The 20,669-nt window shown below is 33.4% G+C and overlaps 2 protein-coding genes and 1 long non-coding RNA gene across 12 annotated transcripts in view; 1 reads left to right on the forward strand and 2 right to left on the reverse strand.

Moving 5' to 3' along the window:
- Nucleotides 1-20,669, forward strand: part of LOC127844952 (target of rapamycin complex 2 subunit MAPKAP1-like) — a 567,740-nt gene that overhangs the window by 488,951 nt on the left and 58,120 nt on the right. The window lies entirely within an intron of this gene.
- LOC127844950 (ankyrin repeat domain-containing protein 50-like) overlaps nucleotides 1-20,669 on the reverse strand; it is a 492,344-nt gene that overhangs the window by 369,939 nt on the left and 101,736 nt on the right. The window lies entirely within an intron of this gene.
- LOC127844961 (uncharacterized) lies at nucleotides 7,614-10,876 on the reverse strand. Of its 2 annotated transcripts, none has more exons than XR_008032988.1 (4): nucleotides 10,672-10,876; nucleotides 9,857-9,969; nucleotides 9,461-9,554; nucleotides 7,614-8,893 (listed from the first exon to the last, which is right to left on the reverse strand). It is a non-coding gene; the product is annotated as an uncharacterized LOC127844961 (long non-coding RNA). The 2 variants fall into 2 exon arrangements; XR_008032989.1 differs by having other exon boundaries at nucleotides 7,614-9,085.

A 20,669-nucleotide genomic window follows, 5' to 3' on the forward strand; every position in this document is an offset into this window, starting at 1 on the left:
CATAAGCTACCCCATGTACAGGTCATGCAAAGTTGAACGTTCAAAATGAACAGTCGGGAGCTATTAGAGTTCTTGAAATTGTTCATATATGATGCCTTGATTAATTACCTTGTGCTGGCTACCAATAACTATACTTTACCAAAGGAATGATCAAATGGGAAGAGGTAACCTAGCACTGGCAATAAATATGGGGCTCATTTACAGGTCAGATTTGAAATCCCTGCTGTAAAATGAGATTTAAAATGAATTTTTAATTTAAAACAAATATTTGTAACAAAATATTAATTTGATTTAATGTTGAATTGCTTAAAATTTACAAGGAAGTAAAAAGATAATGAACATTACTGGTTTTGTTAGAATTGAAGTTTTATTTGATACACCCATACAGGAAAAAAAATAATTAAAAGTACCAGCATAATCTACAATCAATGACAAATAAGAACTAGAACTTTGTCACAGAAGTTACTTATACCCCCATACACTACATTGACACAGAATATTTCTTCACAAAATAAGAGAAGCTAATTTATGGTGATTTTTAAGAATTATTATGGCATAATCATTTATGGCCATTTTTGACCTTTGAACTCAAAGTGTAACCTTGACATTGGCGATATCTGTAATTTTTTCGTGCGACACGCAGTCTAATGATGGTGAACAAATGTATTTTTAAATCTCACAATGAACAACATAGTTATGGCCTGGACAAGGTCATAAAGACCATTTTTGACATTTGACCTCAAAGTGTGACCTTGACCTTTGAGATATCGATGTCATTCTTTCGCGAGACACACCATCCAATGATGGCAAACAAATGTGCCATAGTATTTTGAAATATCTCCATGAACAATAGTGTTATGGGATAGACAACCTCATTTATGGCCCTTTTTAGACATTTGACCTCAAATTAAGACCTTGACCTTTGAGATATCAACATCATTTTGCGGGACACACTGTCCAATGATGGCGAACAAATGTGCCAAATTATTTTGAAATCACTAAATGAACAACAGAGTTATGGCCCGGACATGCTAATTTATGGCCATTTTTTACTTTTGACCTCAAAGTGTGACCTTGACCTTTGCGATATCAGTGTCATTCTTTCGCGTGACACACTGTCCAATGCGAACAAATGTGCCAAATGATTTTTAAATCTCACATTGAACGACAGAGTGATGACCCTGACAAGCTCATTTATGGCCATTTTTGACCTTTGACCTCAAAGTGTGACCTTGACCTTGGAGATATCGACAGAATTCTTTCGCGCAACACACAGTCCAATGATGGTGAACAAACATGCCAAATGGTTTTGAAATTCACATTGAACGACATAGATACAGCCCGGACAAGCTCACGTATGGCCATTTTTTACCTTTGACCTTAAAGTCTGACCTTGACCTTTGAGATATCGACATCATTCTTTTGCAGGACACACTGTCCATTAATGGCGAACAAATGTGCCAAATTATTTTGAAATCTCTAAAAGAACAACAGAGTAATGGCCCGGACAAGCTCATTTATGGCCATTTTTTACCTTTCATCTCAAAGTGTGACCTTGACCTTTGAGATATCTGTGTCATTCAAATGCATGACACACTGTCCAATGCGAAAAAATGTGCCAAATGATTTTGAAATCTCACATTGAACGACAGAGTTATGGCCCGGACAAGCTGATTTATTGTTATTGTTGACCTTTGACCTCAACATATGACCTTGAGGATATCGACATCATTCTTTCCCATTACACACCGTCTAATGATGGTGAACAAATGTGCCAAATGATTTTGAAATCTCATATTGAGCGACATAGATACAGCCCGGAAAAGCTCATATATGGCCATTTTTGACGTTTGACCTCAAAGTGTGACCTTGACCTTTGAGATATCAATGTCATTCTTTCGCGGGACACACCGTCCAATGATGGCAAACAAATGTGCCAAATTATTTTGAAATATCTCCATGAACAATAGTGTTATGGGATGGACAACCTCATTTATGGCCCTTTTTAGACCTTTGACCTCAAATTAAGATCTTGACCTTTGAGATATCGACACCAATCTTTCACGGGACACATTGTCCAATGATGGCGAACAAATGTGCCAAATTATTTTGAAATCACTAAATGAACAACAGAGTTATGGCCCGGATAAGCTCATTTATGGCCATTTTTTACCTTTGACCTCAAAGTGTGACCTTGACCTTTGAGATATCAGTGTTATTCTTTCGTGTGACACACTGTCCAATGCGAACAAATGTGCCAACTGATTTTGAAATCTCACATTGAACGACAGAGTTATGGCCCGGACAAGCTTATTTATTGCCATTTTTTACCTTTGACCTCAACGTGTGACCTTGACCTTGAGGATATCGACATCATTCTTTCGCATGACACACCGTCTAATGATGGTGAACAAATGTGCCAAATAATTTTGAAATCTCATATTGAACTACATAGATACAGCCCGGACAAGCTCATGTATGGCCATTTTTTACGTCTGAACTCAAAGAGTGACCTTGACCTTGAGGATATCGACATTATTCTTTCGCATGACACACCGTCTAATGATGGTGAACAAATGTGTCAAATGATTTTGAAATCTCACATTGAACGACACAGATACTGCCCGGACAAGCTCATTTATGGCCATTTTTTACCTTTGACCTCAAAGTGTGACCTTGACCTTGGAGATATTGACGTAATTCTTTCGCGCGACACACCGTCCAATGATGGTGAACAAATGAGCCAAATGATTTTGAAAATCTCACATTGAATGACATAGATAAAGCCCGGACAAGCTCATTTATGACCATTTTTTACCTTTGACCTCAAAGTGTGAACTTGACCTTGGAGATATTGACATACTTCTTTTCCGCAACACACCGTCCAATGATGGAGAATATGTGTGCCAAATGATTTTGAAATCTCTCAATGAACAAGAGAGTTATGGTCCGGACAAGCTCATTGATGGTCATTTTTTACCTTTGACCTCAGTGTGACCTTGACCTTTGGGATATCGACATAATTCTTTCGCGCGACACACTGTCTAATGATGGAGAAAAAACGTGCCAAATGATTTAGAAATCTCACAATGAAAGAAATAGTATTGGCCCGGACAAGCTTATTTATGGACTTTTGACCTCAAAGTGTGACCTTGACCTTGGAGATATCCGGGTGATTCTTTCACGCGACACACCGTCCAATGATGGTGAAGAAATGTTCCTAATGATTTTGAAATCCCTCAATGAACGACATAGTTATGGCCTGGCAAAGCTAATTTTCGGGACAGACAGACCATTGTTACAGACCGACCAACCGACCGACAAAGTGACTCCTATATAGCCCTCATTACCCGTAAAGGGGGTATATAAATGTAGGTTTTATACACTTAACATGTCTTATTATAAATGAAATGCAGCCTTTTGAAATCTACCACCCATTTCAGCCTCTATTATAGAAATTAATTCAGCAGCTTATCAGTTATTACATGTACATTAATAGTATGTTAAGAGTTAAATATATTAAACTCAGTTAAATACATCAAAAACACAACATTAACACTTAAATGCGTGTGCTTGTATTTATAAATGTTGTCCCCTTAAGTGTGAAATGAGAGTTAGTTGTTTCAGATCAATTCAAATTGGCATGAAGTAATGAGGGGTATTAAACAAGTGAAGAGTTGATTGAACGCTGAACAGAAACCATTTTTCCTTTAAGTTGCAGCAAAATACATGGAAGTTAAACTAAGATCTATGACGCAAATGTACCATTTCTCCCAAAGATTTTACCAATTCTCTCTATTTTGGCTTTAGGGAGAAGTGACATCTCCCTAAATTTTAAGCCTAGCTAGACCCCTGTGTCTGTATGTTTAAATTATAAACATTATATCATTGTGATGCTTTTGTCAACAGCTGTTAATAGTGTGTGTTTGTGTTGTTCTTTTAATCTTGCTCACGTTTTTAAACAAAATAAGAGTTATCATTCTGATTCGGAATTACTTTTGGTACAAAAAGAAAACACATATTCCTCAAGTGAAGACATGATTTATTGTATTAATCTGACAGCGTACATGCGACAATATACATGATTATAATGGTTTCGTTCAAAAACAACGAAAGTTGCACCACAAGCCACAGAACGAAACTACAACAACTACAGAATGTGATGTAAGTCCATCCACAAACTTAAAAAGTACCATTTTAGTAGCCTTAGTCGAATGTTCAAAATTATGCCTACATTTAGGTTAATTGAAATCTCCGAAAACATTAATATAAACAAAATTATTGTATTGTTATGATATATAAAACACTTTCAAGTACTTATTGTTTCGTTATTTTTATTTCACATATGAAACGATCTATGACATTAAACAGGTCCAAAATGAGAAATTATTTTATATTTAATAATAATACTGGCAGGCATAACATTTGAATAAATTACCCAATCCAAACTGACAATTTTTAGAACATAACATGTTTCAATGTTTAGCCCCAAATTCAATCTCATGATAGGCCTTAATTCAAGTTTAATATATCGATAGTTTCATCAAGATTGGTTGATGCAAATTGAAGCTATTGAACGGTAACCATTTAATAGGTTAAGGATAAACATGTATTTATTTGTCAATAAGGGGATTATTCAAGGGCCATAATTCAGAAGCGCTTTTCGTATTGCGTGTTTTTATTTTGCAAAAACTACAATATTTAATCATAAACAGTTTCTTGTTGTGTGTTTTTTTTATCATTCTATTATTATATTTTGTAAAGTACAAGCTACGGAAATAGACTCTTCAGTCATTGTGCAGTATTTTGGAAAACCCGACTTGGTACAAACAACACTGACCGTTTTGTTATCCACCCCCCACCCCAAAGTGTAGTTTCATTCAAACTACATTCAAACTACATGTAGAGCTTTGTAACAGATGTGACGAATGCCCCATATACCGCATTGACACAGAATATTTTGCATGTTAAAATGCACTAAGTGACCCCGTGACCTAGTTTTTGACCCGACATGACCCATATTGGAACTTGACCTAGACATCATCTAGATACAACTTCTGACCAAGTTTGGTGAAGATTGAGTATAAAAACTACTTGAATTAGAGAACGGACAACATGCTGAATGTTTAAAACGCACTAAGTGACCCCGTGACCTAGTTGTTTACCCCGTATGACCCATATTCAAACTTGACATAGACATTATCTGGATACAACTTCTGACCAAGTTTGGTGAAGATCGGATGGAAACAACTTGAGTTAGAGAGCGGACAACCAATACGGACCGACAGACCAACAGACAGACAGACCGACAGACAGTCAAGCTCACTCCTATATACCCCCCCTAAACTTCGTTTGTGGGGGTATAATAATAATGTTTTAAAAAAGATGCAATGGTGAAGGATTATAAATGGAACAGGTTTATTTGCAAAAACAGATAAGTGAAAACTTAATAGATCTAACAAATATTGATTGTTTGTTAAACTTAAGTATTGATTCAACCATTTCAAATCAGCACTTATTAATAACAAAAGACAATTAAAATGAGATGAATTATTGGAAGAATCCAAAAGATTGGTACATATTTTAATACATACATAATCATTATAATTTAATATAAATCATTGTGTAGAAGATAAACTATGAGCAAACAAAACATACTCAAACTAGTGAATACAATAATGCTAAATACCATCGTATTATACAAAGATATCTTTATAAAATAGCATCACATAATACCAAAAACATATATCATTTATACAACTAAAATACTAAGTCTAACAAGCAAATTCCTTGATTCCCCCGCCATATAAAGTTTGTTTTTGGATGACATCCAATTCAGGGTTGGCATATTGACCGGTCAATTGAGTATTGGTGGTCAATTCCCAGTTAAAACCGGCCAATACTGGTCAATACTGGTCGATTGAAAATGATAGCATTTAAACATCACAAAGGAAGACTTTTCTATATTAAATCAATCATTATTCTGTAGTTTATAAACTTTTTTTAAAGTTATTTATTATAAAAAAAATCTTTAAAGCTGTAAAAATTACTTCTTTATTATTTATGGAAACAGCCTCAAATACATGAGGACAAAGGCAATATCTTTATCTCAGTGTATCACTAAAGTATTATTACTATTGTAGTCACCATAGTATTTCACTATCTATTAATATATCTATTTGATGAGCAGATGGACAAACAGAACCCTTGTGTTTTCTAGGGTTATAAATCTGGCCCCTAAGCCTTAATTGGTAATAAAATTCATGCAGTCTCTGATATTGACAATAAAGCAAATCTGCCCTTAGGCTATTTCATAAGACTCAAACAAAAGGAGATAACTTGCTATTAATTTAATAGTTACTTCTTGCTTGTCTCCTTTCAGAGTACTTCGAAGATTTTTTTCATTTCATATTTAAAAGTTCAATTGGTCTTCAAATGGATAAGATATCAAAGTTCTTGATTTTGCCAACAAATAATGTTTTCCAAGAGTGGGTCTACTCACTACTCTAGACTCTTCTTTTCAATTATTTTTTCGGCGTAAGCTGTATTAAGCCAGCTTTTCAACCTGACTTGACCTTTGTTAGTGTCCAATAATATTCAAATAAAATTTCCCGCGGCTAGGTACGAATGAATACACTTCATTTATTCCATTGGCTGATTTGAGTATAACACCAGAACATTGGAAACATATCCGCGTCTTTGTAACACTGTTGTACTGCATGAAACAATTTTATCTCTAATGAAAAGGCTCACTAGATAGAACAGTTTTACAATCAATTATCGACATAAATACAGTTTGTGCGTTCACCTTTTATTTTCAGAGAATTACCAGCGCAAAAGCGTTTATACTAAAGGCTATATTCTCATATTTAGTACTGGAGTTCGCAGAAGGGGTTGCGATCTTTTCATTGAAGGAAAAAATTGGAATCTATGCTATTTTTGTCTGATGGAGTAAATAGTTCGTTTAGTCGCTTTGTCGATATATCAAAAATATTTTAGGCACAGCTGTTGCCTTGGTCGTGTACAGTTGGCGTAAACAAGCCGTCGTTTCAGCAGTAGAATTGTTACCTTACTTTAATGCATTGCATTCCAATCCGCAAGGTATCAAGGTCAGTTTGCGGTCAGTTACAGAAATCTTTATATAAACGCCGTCTCGTAAACTGTGTGCACTTGAAGTCTGTTTTGATCAGAAAGATACTAAATAAAGATATTCGGCGATGTTATTGTAGTATGTCAATCATCGATTTTTAATATGTTTTTAACATTTGCATGATAAGGACCAATTTTGATAAAATTAATGAGAAATATTTATCCATTTAGACCAGTTTATTAAGCATGAGCACAATAATTCACTAATTATAATTATGCAATTAAATAAGATTCGAGTATTGCCGGCTGACATATATGCACTCGTTTATTTTCATGTTTCTTGTGTTTTTCTATTCTGTTAATGTGACCAAAGCTGGGAAAATCAGTCTTGTGTTCAAAAAATCACATTTTGACTTTTTGGCAATTTTGGATTTTCTGAACATTGTAGTTCACAAAAATGATATTTTTGATATAATGATAGATTTTTTATTTATCACATTCAAAACTAATTTTATGACCTTCCAAAGTGACCAACCCTACATTTTACCGTGACGAAAAGTTATCATTTAATACAAAAAAAACAACGAAAATTTTCAAACAACAAGCACATTGTTTTATTAAAACAATAATCTTTCCTTTAGTCAAATGCATATTTATAGTGCAATAAACTGACAACAGCATCATGGACATTAAAAATGTACCATTTGTGTTGCTATGGTAACTAATCTACATGTTAATAATCACCAGAGCACACAATCACGCCTTTTATTAATCTATGAATTGTATTTTCAATCAAGTGTTTGTTTAAAGGCAAACACAACATTACTTTCACTGTTTTGTAACTAGTTAAACAATAACAATCAATAATGTGTGTGTTCCATGAACAATTTCCTTTTTTTATTCAGTTACATGTGTATTTAAGTATAATGTAACCTCAAACACAACAGAATGGAAAAACACAGCATTGAAAAGTGTTGGTTGAAAGTAGACTTGGATACTAAATGTTTCAGTAAATGAAATAATCATTATTTATCATTATTTCTGATAGAGAAATATAGACAAAATAAACAATAACGTAAACATAAAAATTGTTTGTTTTTGTTACTATGGAAACAATGTAGCAAACAAACAAAAATATAGGATTTTCATTGTAAAACATAAATAAATATAATATTCACACTGATTTTTTTCCAGTTTTTCTGATAGGCAGTCTGTGTCCATAAGGTAAAAACAATTGCATGGTTAGATCTACATGGAAAAAATGATTTTCGTTTTGTAAATATGAGATATAAAAAACTTGAAAACAAGCTTGTGCAATTAAGACAAAAATTTGCATTGAACATTTCAAAACCTGTATCAACTGACACATTAAGCAATCGTATACATGTTTTAGCTTTCCTAGGAATAGAGGATTTTTTGCATTGTTTGTGGGAAAATATATCACCCAATACCTTGGCCAAAATAAACACTGATACATGATGTATGTAATTGTTGTGGCACCATCAGAGAAGATCAGATGCGCATCTTAATGCATCTTCTTTTTTGGGGGGCACAGACTGTTTTTTGTTGCTCACCAGTAGCGCGTTTCGGACATGTCAAGTTTTTGGTTCATCTATGCGACAGAATTCACGAATGTTTTCAAATAAATACCACTGATGGTCCAGATCAAGCCCTTTTGCAAACATTTCATATGGCAGGTTGTCACAGCTCACATTAACATTCACTTTCGAGACCTTTCGGAGAGTGATTCTGACTACTGGTGAGTCACTAAATTCCCTGCATTCCACAACACCGGGATTCTCCGCTGAAACATAGAAATAGATGAAATTTGGTGACATTCTTTATGTGGTGAAACAATGTGGTAAGGTAATCCTTCCTGTCTTAGATAACAACAGGCTTGGAAGAGTCCCCCACAAGCTGGGGAATGTTGTGGCCCGTCCTTGACGATAACCCCACAGACGCATCGACATCAGACAACATTTCTGCATTGAAGTTTCTGTATCAAGATTACCATTTAATTAAGAAACAATTGCAAAATATAGTTTTCCTACTATCAAATTATTATTTTGTTGTTGTTGTTTTTGTAATAGAAAACTACAAAGTTTGAAGGATGATTTTGCATGGGATTTTGTTTGCCATATCAAGAATTTCATACCAATAAAACAGCTGAAACTATTAAAATGAATATTTATTTTCCTGTTACAAGACATAAAGTACCTACACACTATTTTTAATTGATTTATGTTTTAATATTTTTATATTTTATTACATGGCAGAACTATACAACTGGATAGACCTATGGAAATGCAAACAAGGTTTATCAAGAAGGATCATGCAGGTCACATACACCATACTGTGATAAGGAATTTACCTCCACTTTGACTTCCAGATGCCAAAGTGCCAATCTGGTGTAAACTTTGTATGTCTTATCAACATAAAGCTTAGTGTGATGATTCTGTGTAAACCTGAAATGTTAAAAAATAATTATTAAAAAAGGTCAGGCTACAATTTAGAATATGTATTTTGTAGTAATTGACTGACTAAAAAATGTTGACTCATTTCAATATATTATTTTAAGAGAATTTTCCTTTTGGGATTGATACCAGAGTAATTTGTTTGTTAACATATTTACTACATATCAACATGCTTTACCATTTTGCAATTGCATTACTGCAAACAAATATTTTTAACAACAGGTTTAGCTAAATTAATTTCTCAACATTAAAAAAAGCTATCAGAAACACAATAACTAAGGGCTTGTAATTACCTACAAGAACTCTCCACAGAAGGTACCAGATGACTATGTTGTTTTTATTTTGGCCGCAACAGTTGTCACACTGATAGTGAGAATGCTGTTCGCCAACACCGTAACTTCCCAACCTGTAGAATATCAAATTATTGGTTATTTATCTACATAACACTTTTTTATAATAATAATTATTAATTAAATTTGTGCTTAAACATTTTAAAAAAGTCAACCTTAAATTTGTTTTGTTTATCAGCTTCTGCCACATGAAGTTCAGACTTTTCAATAAACGCAGTATCTGATGGTTTTTTTTGACAGCTTCTATATCAATATCAATATCAGACTCATCATGGTTTGACTCAAGGTCACTTTCATCACAGGAGTTTGAAATTCTATCAATATAGCTAATCTAATGGCTAAATAAAAAAAAACTCTTATATAGTATAAAGACTAGTCTTATACTATATAGGGGTATATTTTTTTATTAAGCCATTAGATTAGCTATATTGATAGAATTTCAAACTCCTGTGCTTTCATAATCATCTACCACATCAAACAAATCTTGAGTAGCGGGGTGAGAAGTTTCAAAATAAAGTTCATTTACATTCGATAAATCATTTAAATTTAAAAACGAAGTGTCCTGGTCTTGTGTAATTTCACATTGAATAGTGTTGGTGTTAATAAATTTAGACATGATATTTTAAAGTCAAATTTAAATCTTCCACCATTTCATGTAAACAATTCAGTTGCTATCGTACAGTTTACTTCCGGGTCAAACTTGCGAGTCGCGAAAATTAATCACAAAGCCATAATACACATATATATATTTCACTTACCTATTTTAAGCATGTGGAAATATCATTTCCGAACCTTCTTCAATTGAAGACATCCATAAGTACACGATGTCATTTTGATTTACAGCGTTTAATAGCCATTGAAAATGAACACTACGAGACAGGTTGCGCTACCTGTGAACTGCTCAAACGAAACAGTGTCTTTCAAGGGGAATAATTTGAATTAAATAAGCGGATTACAAACAACCAATTGCGCCAGTGTTTAAAGGACATATTCATGCTATATTGTGGAATTTTTCAAAGAATGTCATAAATTATGAGCCGAGAAATTGTATGAAAAAGACGAAATATCCAGCGCATTTTCGTACAAGATTTTTATCTCGTGATTTCCCGAAATAAACGTCAGCGTACACAAGACTGATTTTCGCTGACGACGTCACAAATATAGATATCTGAGTAATAATATCACATAAAGCAAAATAAGCCACAAAATCTGGCGCAACACCCCTTAATTGATGTGCTTGTGATGTAGCTAAGAACTGCGCAGAAAAAAGGCATCCGCTACTTTTTATCTCATAGAAATAACTTTTGATCGTTCATAAACAATAGTAAAGCACATATTTTTGCAAATATTACTAATAACATAATACTTGAAAATGAAAATTTAAACACGTGTATAAATCAGCTATCTGAACTTATATATGATATCTCATTTCAGATTCATGGACGTACTTTTAATTTAGATAGTACAAAATCACGAAGTATTCGCAAATCTCTATGGTTCGACCAAAATTGCAAAAATGCACAAAGCAGCGTTCTACGACTGTAAGCGCATGTACAAACAAGATCCATCAATTGCGAACAAAATGTCGTTTTTACAAGCCAGATCGACATATTGTCAAACTAAACGTATTGCTAAAAATAAAATTTTACAGCAAAGAAAGTAAAACATTGTCAATTTTAAGTAAATCTAACCCAAAGAAATTCTGGAAATACATAAATAAATATAAGCTTAAAAAATCTTCTGGAACTAATGACGTAAATATTGAAGATTTAATTCATCACTTTAAAAACTTATCTAATACACCGAATGACAACTCGTTCAGTGGTGATGACAATTCATCAAGACATGATACACTTCATATTGAGGAATTAGATCGCCCATTTACCGTTATAGAAATACAAAAAACAATATCAAAGCTCAAACGACATAAATCCGCTGACATGTCTAACAATGTTGCAGACTTTTTTATCGACTGTAATGAGTTTATTCCTCCTTATTTAGTAAAACTTTTCAATTACATTTTTGAGAAAGGTGTGTATCCTGAATCTTGGTGTAAGGGCGCAATTGTCCCTATTTTCAAAAATGGAGAAAAAAATGTTTCATCTAATTATCGTGGTATTACATTAGTAAATATTATAGCTAAGACGTTTTCACTTACATTGCGCAATCGAATTAATTCTTGGTGCGATAATAACAATATGTTTAACACATCTCAATTCGGGTTTAGAGATAATCGTGGCACGATTGATTGTATTTTTATCTTGCACACTATAATCCAGAACATTATTAATAGTAAATCAAAACTCTATTGCGTTTTATTGATTATGAAAAAGCATTTGATACTGTTATACATGAAGCTTTGTGGGTCAAATTAGTACAAGCAGGAATAAGCTGTACAATGTTAAAAATGATCAAGTCTATATATCAGAATGTAAAATCATGTGTTAAAAACCATAAAGATACAAATGTATGTCTTATTCTGAGCTATTTGATGTTACGTTAGGAGTAAAACAGGGTGAACCATTATCACCTTTATTATTTATTTTATTCATTAATGATATAAATGATTGTATTAATATGAATAATTTAACCGAAAAAGATATTCGTTTATTATCTATTTATATGTTATTATTTGCTGATGATATTGCATTATTTACTACAAATCAAGAAAGTCTACAATTACAATTAAATTCTTTTTATCAATACTCCTGTAAATGGGGATTAAAAATAAATGTAAACAAAACTAAAATTTGCATATTTGAAAAAAGGAAAAGTACATGTTTGTATAGTTGGACTATTAATCAACAGGCTCTCGAAATTGTTGATGAATTCTGCTACTTGGGCCTTAAACTTCACTACACTGGTAATATATCTAAAGCTATTAAGGCAAATAATGAACAAGCCTTAAAAGCTTACAATCATTTATTGTCAATTTTTAGTAAAGTGAAGCTTAGCACTAAAAACAAACTCTCTCTATTTAACTCCCTAGTTGTTCCAATTATTCTATATGGATCTGAAATATGGGGAATTTACAACATTAAAGAAGTAGATAAACTTAATTTCAAATTTTGTAAAACTATTCTTGGTGTACGCTCACAGACTTCTAATGCTGCTGTTTTGGGTGAATTAGGCAGATTTCCTCTTTCTATAATATGTAAACAACGTGCACTCAGTTATTGGGTTAAAATTTAGCAAAACCCGAACTCTTTGATGCACACGGTTTATAACGAACAATGTAATATTTACAATGAGAATAATAATAATAACACAAATATGTGGTGGGCATTTGTAAAACAACAATTAGATCAACTAGGGCATGGTATATTTTACAATAACTTAAATGACAACTGTAATTATTCTTATAAAATTAATCAAAGAATAAAAGATCAGTTTATACAAAATTGGCATGATACAATTAATAGCCAACCGAAATTAGAATACTACAAAATGTTTAAGACTGAATTCGCTTATGAAAAATATTTCGATTGCATTAATAATAGAAATAATAAACAACAGTTATCCAGATTTAGACTTAGCGCCCATACATTAGAAATAGAGACTGGTAGATATAATTACATACCCAGAGTTGAACGTAAATGTAAACTATGTAACGCAAACACTGTTGAATCGGAATATCACTTCTTTCTTACTTGCTCCATCTATAAAGATCTACGAACAAAATATTGTATTCGTTCTAACTGGCCAAACTTAGTCAAATTTAAAAATATACTATCTTGTCAAAATACTACAGTAATTAACAATGTTGCAAGATTCATTACTGAGGCAATGAAACTCTGTGATGAAAAATTAGAAGTATTTGCTGCTTCTTAAATTAATGGTGTATGGAATCGTTAATATATTGTTTATTTACTACTTGTTTCTTTTTACATAATTGTCAATACATTTACTTTTGTAAATGATGTTTGAACACTTTACATAGTTATCTATGTGTACAATTATGTATGTTCTTTGTATTGTACTGATGTACTTCGACCATAATTTGTTAACTTGAATATGTAAATGGTCAAAGGCATTTTGCCGATGTTCCAATAAAAAAACTTGAAAAAACTTGATCAACCACAATCAACGCCGTATATCTTTTTTAAAGATATTTCTTGTTTCTTTTAATACTTATTTCTTATTATGTTTTTAATTTTTATATCAATGGCAAATAAAATTTGTTTTCACTACATGTATTTTGTTTGAAAAGTATTTAAATAAATCTAGGCAAGAATACATGACAAGTAAGGTGTGACAGTTCAACAACACACATTTTGACAATACCTGTATGATGTGCTGATGATGACATGTTCATATGTGTATAAACTTTTTTTATCATAACAACATTGAATATATTTATGATAATGCACATCATTGGTGTGTCTCATTGTTAATCTTGTTGAATCAAGAATAATCTGAACATTCATTAGAATTAGTAATGACCACTTCGGGAGTATTAACTGGGGCGGTTTTAACCGGTAAAAACCGCTGGTTAAAACCGGGGGCGGTCGATTGGTGCCAACCCTGGGATGGATGCAAATCTTTGGATAAATGGTATAACCAAACGTTTTCTGGAAAAGAGGACAACGCCAAAACAACATCATCCAGATAAAAGGACGGATGGACAATGCCAAAACAATATCCTCCTCCAGAAATAATTATGAGAGAAGGAAGGACAGACAAGTCAGCCACGATATGATCTCCCTTGTTGGAGCACACAATCTCTAACCTGTTATTTCTAAGTACAAAGATGTATACATAATTCTTGGAAAAATGCTGGTCAGTTTAGGTGTTTAGCGTACGACCTTACATGAAGCATTTGTGTAACCTCGACCCTTGATGTGAATCGTATGACCTTATATGAAGTATATTGTGTGACGTTGACCTTAACCCTAGACATGAACCTTGAACTTAACCCTAAACATGAATAGGGCTGTCACGATTCACCGGTAAAACGGTATATCGCGGTGCATGTCATTAAAAGAATCGCACCGAGGAACAGCGTTGCTGCACCTGTTTTTTAATCTAATTATTCTTTTATGAACACAGATAATAAAAATATAACATATTTTGATATAATTATCGTTTTGAAAACTTTAGAAGCGATTAAAAAGGTTAAATAAATAATCTGTATATAATAATATCCAGGTCAAGCAAGAACTTCCACATGTAGATGTCTAACATCCACGTTTAAAATACAGAGCTATACAAGCCTGTATGTTTCCGTAATTTTGTTGAAGTTGAGAATGATTTCCTATGCAAATAAGTTCATAATTATCAGACGCATGTTTATTTAATTCTTCTTCCGAATCATGTTATCTTTATATTCTGATTAAGTCGAGGAAATGTCAGAACGCTACGGATGATTAATAATGGGCCCCGCTGACTCCGCATTTTAAACCCGTCCTTGAACATTCGATTTACACAGATCATAGACACAGTTATTGTGAAACAACATGGCCGACATTGTCCAAATAGACACGCATAACAATGACAACGAGTATGAAATTGTGAAAAAAAGCGAAAAGTGATATTTGGCAACATTTTGCCAGAAAATGATTGTTCTTATTCATTACAGTTTCTAGTCATTCCATGATACAAGTGTTTTCAGATTATTTAGTTTATTGAAGTTGTAAAACCTGTTATTCTGCTTTTTTTCCACATATATACATTCTGTAAAATATCGCAATACGTATCGCGATACAGTGCTTCCGTATAACAATACAGTACAGGCAGCGTGTACTTGGACAAACGTCACCCGTCGTGGTGTTTATTTTACGGTGTTCGCTTACCAAACGACCCCCGCGATGGGTGTTCAGATCAAATATTCGCGGGGGCCGTTTTCCATAAGGTGGACACCGCGAATCACCGCGGACCCATAATATCTACCGCGGTGTTCATCGTGTTCGCTAGAAATAAAATAATTGAACATAAACGTAGGTCGGTACCAATGCAGAAAGAATCTACCGTGCGTTTGAATGTTATAGGTGTCATTTGGTGTCTAAAAAATTAACAACGATTACGAACAATCACAATCGATTACCGCATACATGCAAAAATTCCCGTCTCTGTCCATTACCCGATAATCCCGAGATTTCCGATTTCATGCAAATTCTGGTCAATGTTGACGATAAAAGTGTGATAGAAATGCAAAAATCACAAACGTTTGCCATATCTCTAAACTATCAAATGAATTTCGGCATATGTTTCTATTTTAAGATTTGATGAAATAAACGCCCAATCAGAACAGGTGTATTCCAACATTCGTAAATCACCTGACGCCTAGTGCGCGCTTTGTGCAGAGTTCATGTTCTGTTACAAATTGTAGCCACATATATATACATGTATATATGCCCATGATATTTTCATTTTCTTTGTTCTGAACCATAAAAAGCGCGCGAAAATTGGCGTGGGTTATTTTTTACACAAAATCTTCGTAGCGCAGACAACATTGGGATCTTTTAATTTCGATTTAAAGTTTCGTAGTGAATTTCTTCTCAAGTACCGGGGTAGCTCGCGAATGATTTGGAATTGACATTTCATCTGAATAAAATAAAAATCAAACACGCTGTAACACGCTATATTTAGATTTCATGCAACATGTACAAGTCATTTTCTGGAAATCGGGAGAAATGAAACCTAATTTTGTGAAAACAAAAAGGGCAATTGCATTGATTAACACCATGAAAGTTAATCGTATTGATCATCTAAACGCTTAGTTTTAGTTTCCGACTTAACGTACTGCCCGAGTTTAAGTACGCATAAATGTGCACATAATATCTACATGTACATGAAGTATATGATTTTATTTTGTTGATGTACATGTACATTTAAAACGCGTGAATGACCCTCGCAGACAGGTGTTTACGGTGGCTGCGCAGCATCGCGGTGATCACGGGTGTTCCCGTTAACGATAGCGTGCAATCGCGGCGATTTCGGGTGTTCGCCGAACACCGCGGTCAGTAGCGTGTCCGCCCCCCGCGAAATGTCACCCATCGGGGAAAATTGAACACCGCGACCACGCGTTTTTGTCCAAGTACACGCTGCCTGTACTGTATATCGCAAAACGCACAGGGCGTATCGCGACAGCCCTAGACATGAATCTTACATATGACACACAGCTACTTCAAGGAAAAAGATGGAGAAAAATTATGGAAGGTAATTACAGAATCCACTGATGCATAGTAAAATAATGGCAAAATAATAAATATTTCTACAAATGTGTGACCTTTGATGTGTGACCTAGACCTTGGTCAAAAACACATAGGTCTTGCAATTCCTGATAATTGAGAACAATTACACCAGGATATTTTGAGAATCCATTTAAGTATGGTAGAATCCTTACCAAATAAGGAATATTTAATCTAAATGTGTGCTTTTGACCTTTGTGTGTGACTTTGACCATGACCCTAGCAACCTGGATCTTCTATTTGACACTCAGCTAGATAATTGAGAACAATTGTGGACAGTTATCACAAAATCCCTTGATGCATAGTAAAGGAATGAATAAATAATGAATAATTCATCAAATTTGTGACCTTGACCTCAATGTGGGATCTTGACCTTAGCCCCTAGGATTATGGGTATTGAATGTGAAGCACTCCCTGATGATTGAGAACATTTATGGCAAGTTTCATGGCTCTGGCTCATGTGTTAATGGAGATAAAGTTCTAAGCTTATTTAAAGAATTTAAATAACAAATATTTGCATTTTCAAGTTCAATGAACGAGTGGACCAAATAACGGCAGTATATATAGAGGCGCAGAACTCTTTTATTCCAGAACAAATAACGGGAGTATATATATAGAGAGAGCGCCATGTTTTAGATGGAACATTTGTTCATCATGCAAGGAGAGGCACTTTCCGGAAAGAGGGTTTCTTTGGGGGGGGGGGGGGGGGGGGGTCATTTTTTTTTAAATGGGGGTTGGTATTTTTTTTTTGGGGGGGGGAGTGTCTTAAAGATTTTAAAATAAAATTATTAACATTTTCAAGTATTTTAAAAGAGCAGACCAAATAACCAGAGTATATATAGAGGCGCAGACCACTTTCGTTCCGCTTGCAGCAGAATTACCAAAAGCGCGGACCAAACCATCTCAGGCTTGCATGGCTATATAATAAGCTTCGACGGAGCATGCAGTTAAAACACCACACTGCGTATAAACCACAGTTCACAGTTTAAATGTTTTCGGTCAAGGTTTAAAAGGGTTTCATTTTTAGATAAGATCATATTATTTTCAATGACATGCAGTTATATTTGAGATGGAAACATGACAACATTGGCAGGAGGTTTATAAACAATGGATGCGTTTACAGGAATTAATTAATGACGGAATAAACTGTAGTATTTTTAGAAACAGACTATAGATCATGTCTACTTTTTTTCCCAGTTTCTGGAAACAGACAGAATAATCCGAAGTTGATATTTATTTACATCCGCACCACTTTCTTCTTTATTTTTTTTACTGTGAATAGTCGGTCCAGGCATAATGCAAATTTTTAAATATAATTTCAAGATTATATAGTTCTGTTCCTATACAAAACACAGGGATCGTTAGGTAAAAATACTCTATTATACTATATAATATATATTCATTGGATACCACTGTCAAATTTCCTGCACAACACCTTGGTTTTAACAATTATATATGCAAATAAACTATTGAACAATAGCAAAAAAATCTCTTCCAAAAGCTATAAATACACCAAATAAACTGTATAACAACAGCTTAGACATTTATCTTTCAGATAATAACTATATTTATAGCAGTAAAAGTGCCAATAGTTGTGTTTGAAACAAAAGTTTCATGAAAAACTGTAAAATTTTCGAAGTCGGACACAAGTGTGCACATTCACTTTGATACATTTTGTTCCATAATTTAAAAATTACAGAGACGTTGAGCAAAGTTTTATAATCCATAGACAATTTATTCGTCAAAGTAGACACCTTCCATAATAGCATGTAACTGCATATGTGTAAAACACAGTAAATAGTAAATTTGATTACATTATCTATAATCTTCAAGGATTTGTATGCAATTTGTACAAGGGAAATATTAATAACGAAATGGTAACTGTTTAGACAAACAAAGATATGTACTATTCAATAAAAAAGTCGTCCTCGGTCTTTAATCTTACAACGTTGTTTAATGAGTATCTCCGAAAAGTAAAGAAAGTACGGCATTTAATAAGAAATAATATAGGCTTAAACACAGGTAGATATCAATATAATTATCTATCCTTAAATCTATCTAATTAATATCAAAGATCTATCAACTCAATTTGGTCTGAATTGATGTCTCCAATCTTTGTATATTTCTAGATCTGTGTTTATATCTCCGGCACTATTTACGCTAAAATCACAACAGTTACTTCAGACTTTAGATATTTCTATACCTTTATAATTATCCTTGAATAATGTTATTCCATAAAGAAATAATTAAATTTTATACAAAGGCAATACTGAAAGGTATGCTTAAAAATGCCAACTCGGCGTTTAACATTACGTACATTACCTGTTGTCACTGAATATTGTTGCAGAGACACATATTTTATGAATATATCGTGTATTTTTTTATTTAAGTTATATTGATTAAAGATTTCATACATATCAACACTTGGTTTCATATTTCACTGTGCGAAGTCATAAAGTACTGTTTATTGGAATAATACGGGTGTACACTATGATAACGTTGTAATCTGCCTAATTCTTTAGTGCCGTTTTCAGTAGCGGTCGAGGTAATAGCCAATATGGCGGTGGTCAATTTATCGATTCTGGGTTTGTCTATAGGGATGACGGGAGTTACTTATCCTTCTATATATAGGTCTTTGCGCAGTGCAACAATGTGTTCAATTTCAACTGTTTTATCAACATTGCTTCCAAATGTCAAAGTTGGCAGGTTTTTTTGGCCCGATTTTATAGCCGAATAACGGATGTGTTCCCAATTTCAAAAGGTATACTTTTTTCCCAAATTTGGAAAAAAATCCCCATTTTTTATTATTTTTTTAGAAGTGTCTTATGATTATTATATCACAATTTTATTACAATTACATGTTACAAAGTACATAATAATGATTTATATGATTTTGATCTTTTAACTTGAAATAGTATTATACAGAGTTATATCAATATATATGGTAGTACTAAAGTGCTACCAAAGAAGGCTACTGAATTTATTTTTCCAATTTCTTGAAAATGCTGATAAAATTCCCAAATCCAGAACCATGGGCTATCTTCCCAAAAAGGGGGGAAAAACCTGGTTGGTGTTACGTTTTAATTGCTGTTCCGAATGTGACCACAGTAGCCAGTTGAACAATGAAGACACCATTTATAACGTACAATACATGTGTAAATGTGATAGAAGTCAACTATTAATAACGATGGGTCATTGTTTTAAAAATTATTATTATTCGTAGTTGAACTACCAAAATATTACATGCAGAGTAAACAACTAGATCTAAATGTACAGTCTAAAATTTCATTTGATGTGGATATTTCATATTATTGTTAATATTATTACTACATGTACATGTTTGTTTTCAAACGTATTCTCATTCACAGGAAAAATTATTCTGGTTTGGACTTAGCCCCGCTCTCCTTAAGAAAATGGTGGTGTTGTTGTAAGTCCATACAAATACATGTTCCATCTTCATGACATTAAGAAATACTATGCCGTTAGTTCTGGCTACCATAACTTTATATGTCGCTTTTTATGATTTTTGACTGGTGCGTACAGGTTTGTCAAAACTATATAAACTG

Source organism: Dreissena polymorpha, chromosome 9 (genome assembly GCF_020536995.1).
Source record: "Dreissena polymorpha isolate Duluth1 chromosome 9, UMN_Dpol_1.0, whole genome shotgun sequence".
Classification (NCBI taxonomy): domain Eukaryota; kingdom Metazoa; phylum Mollusca; class Bivalvia; order Myida; family Dreissenidae; genus Dreissena; species Dreissena polymorpha.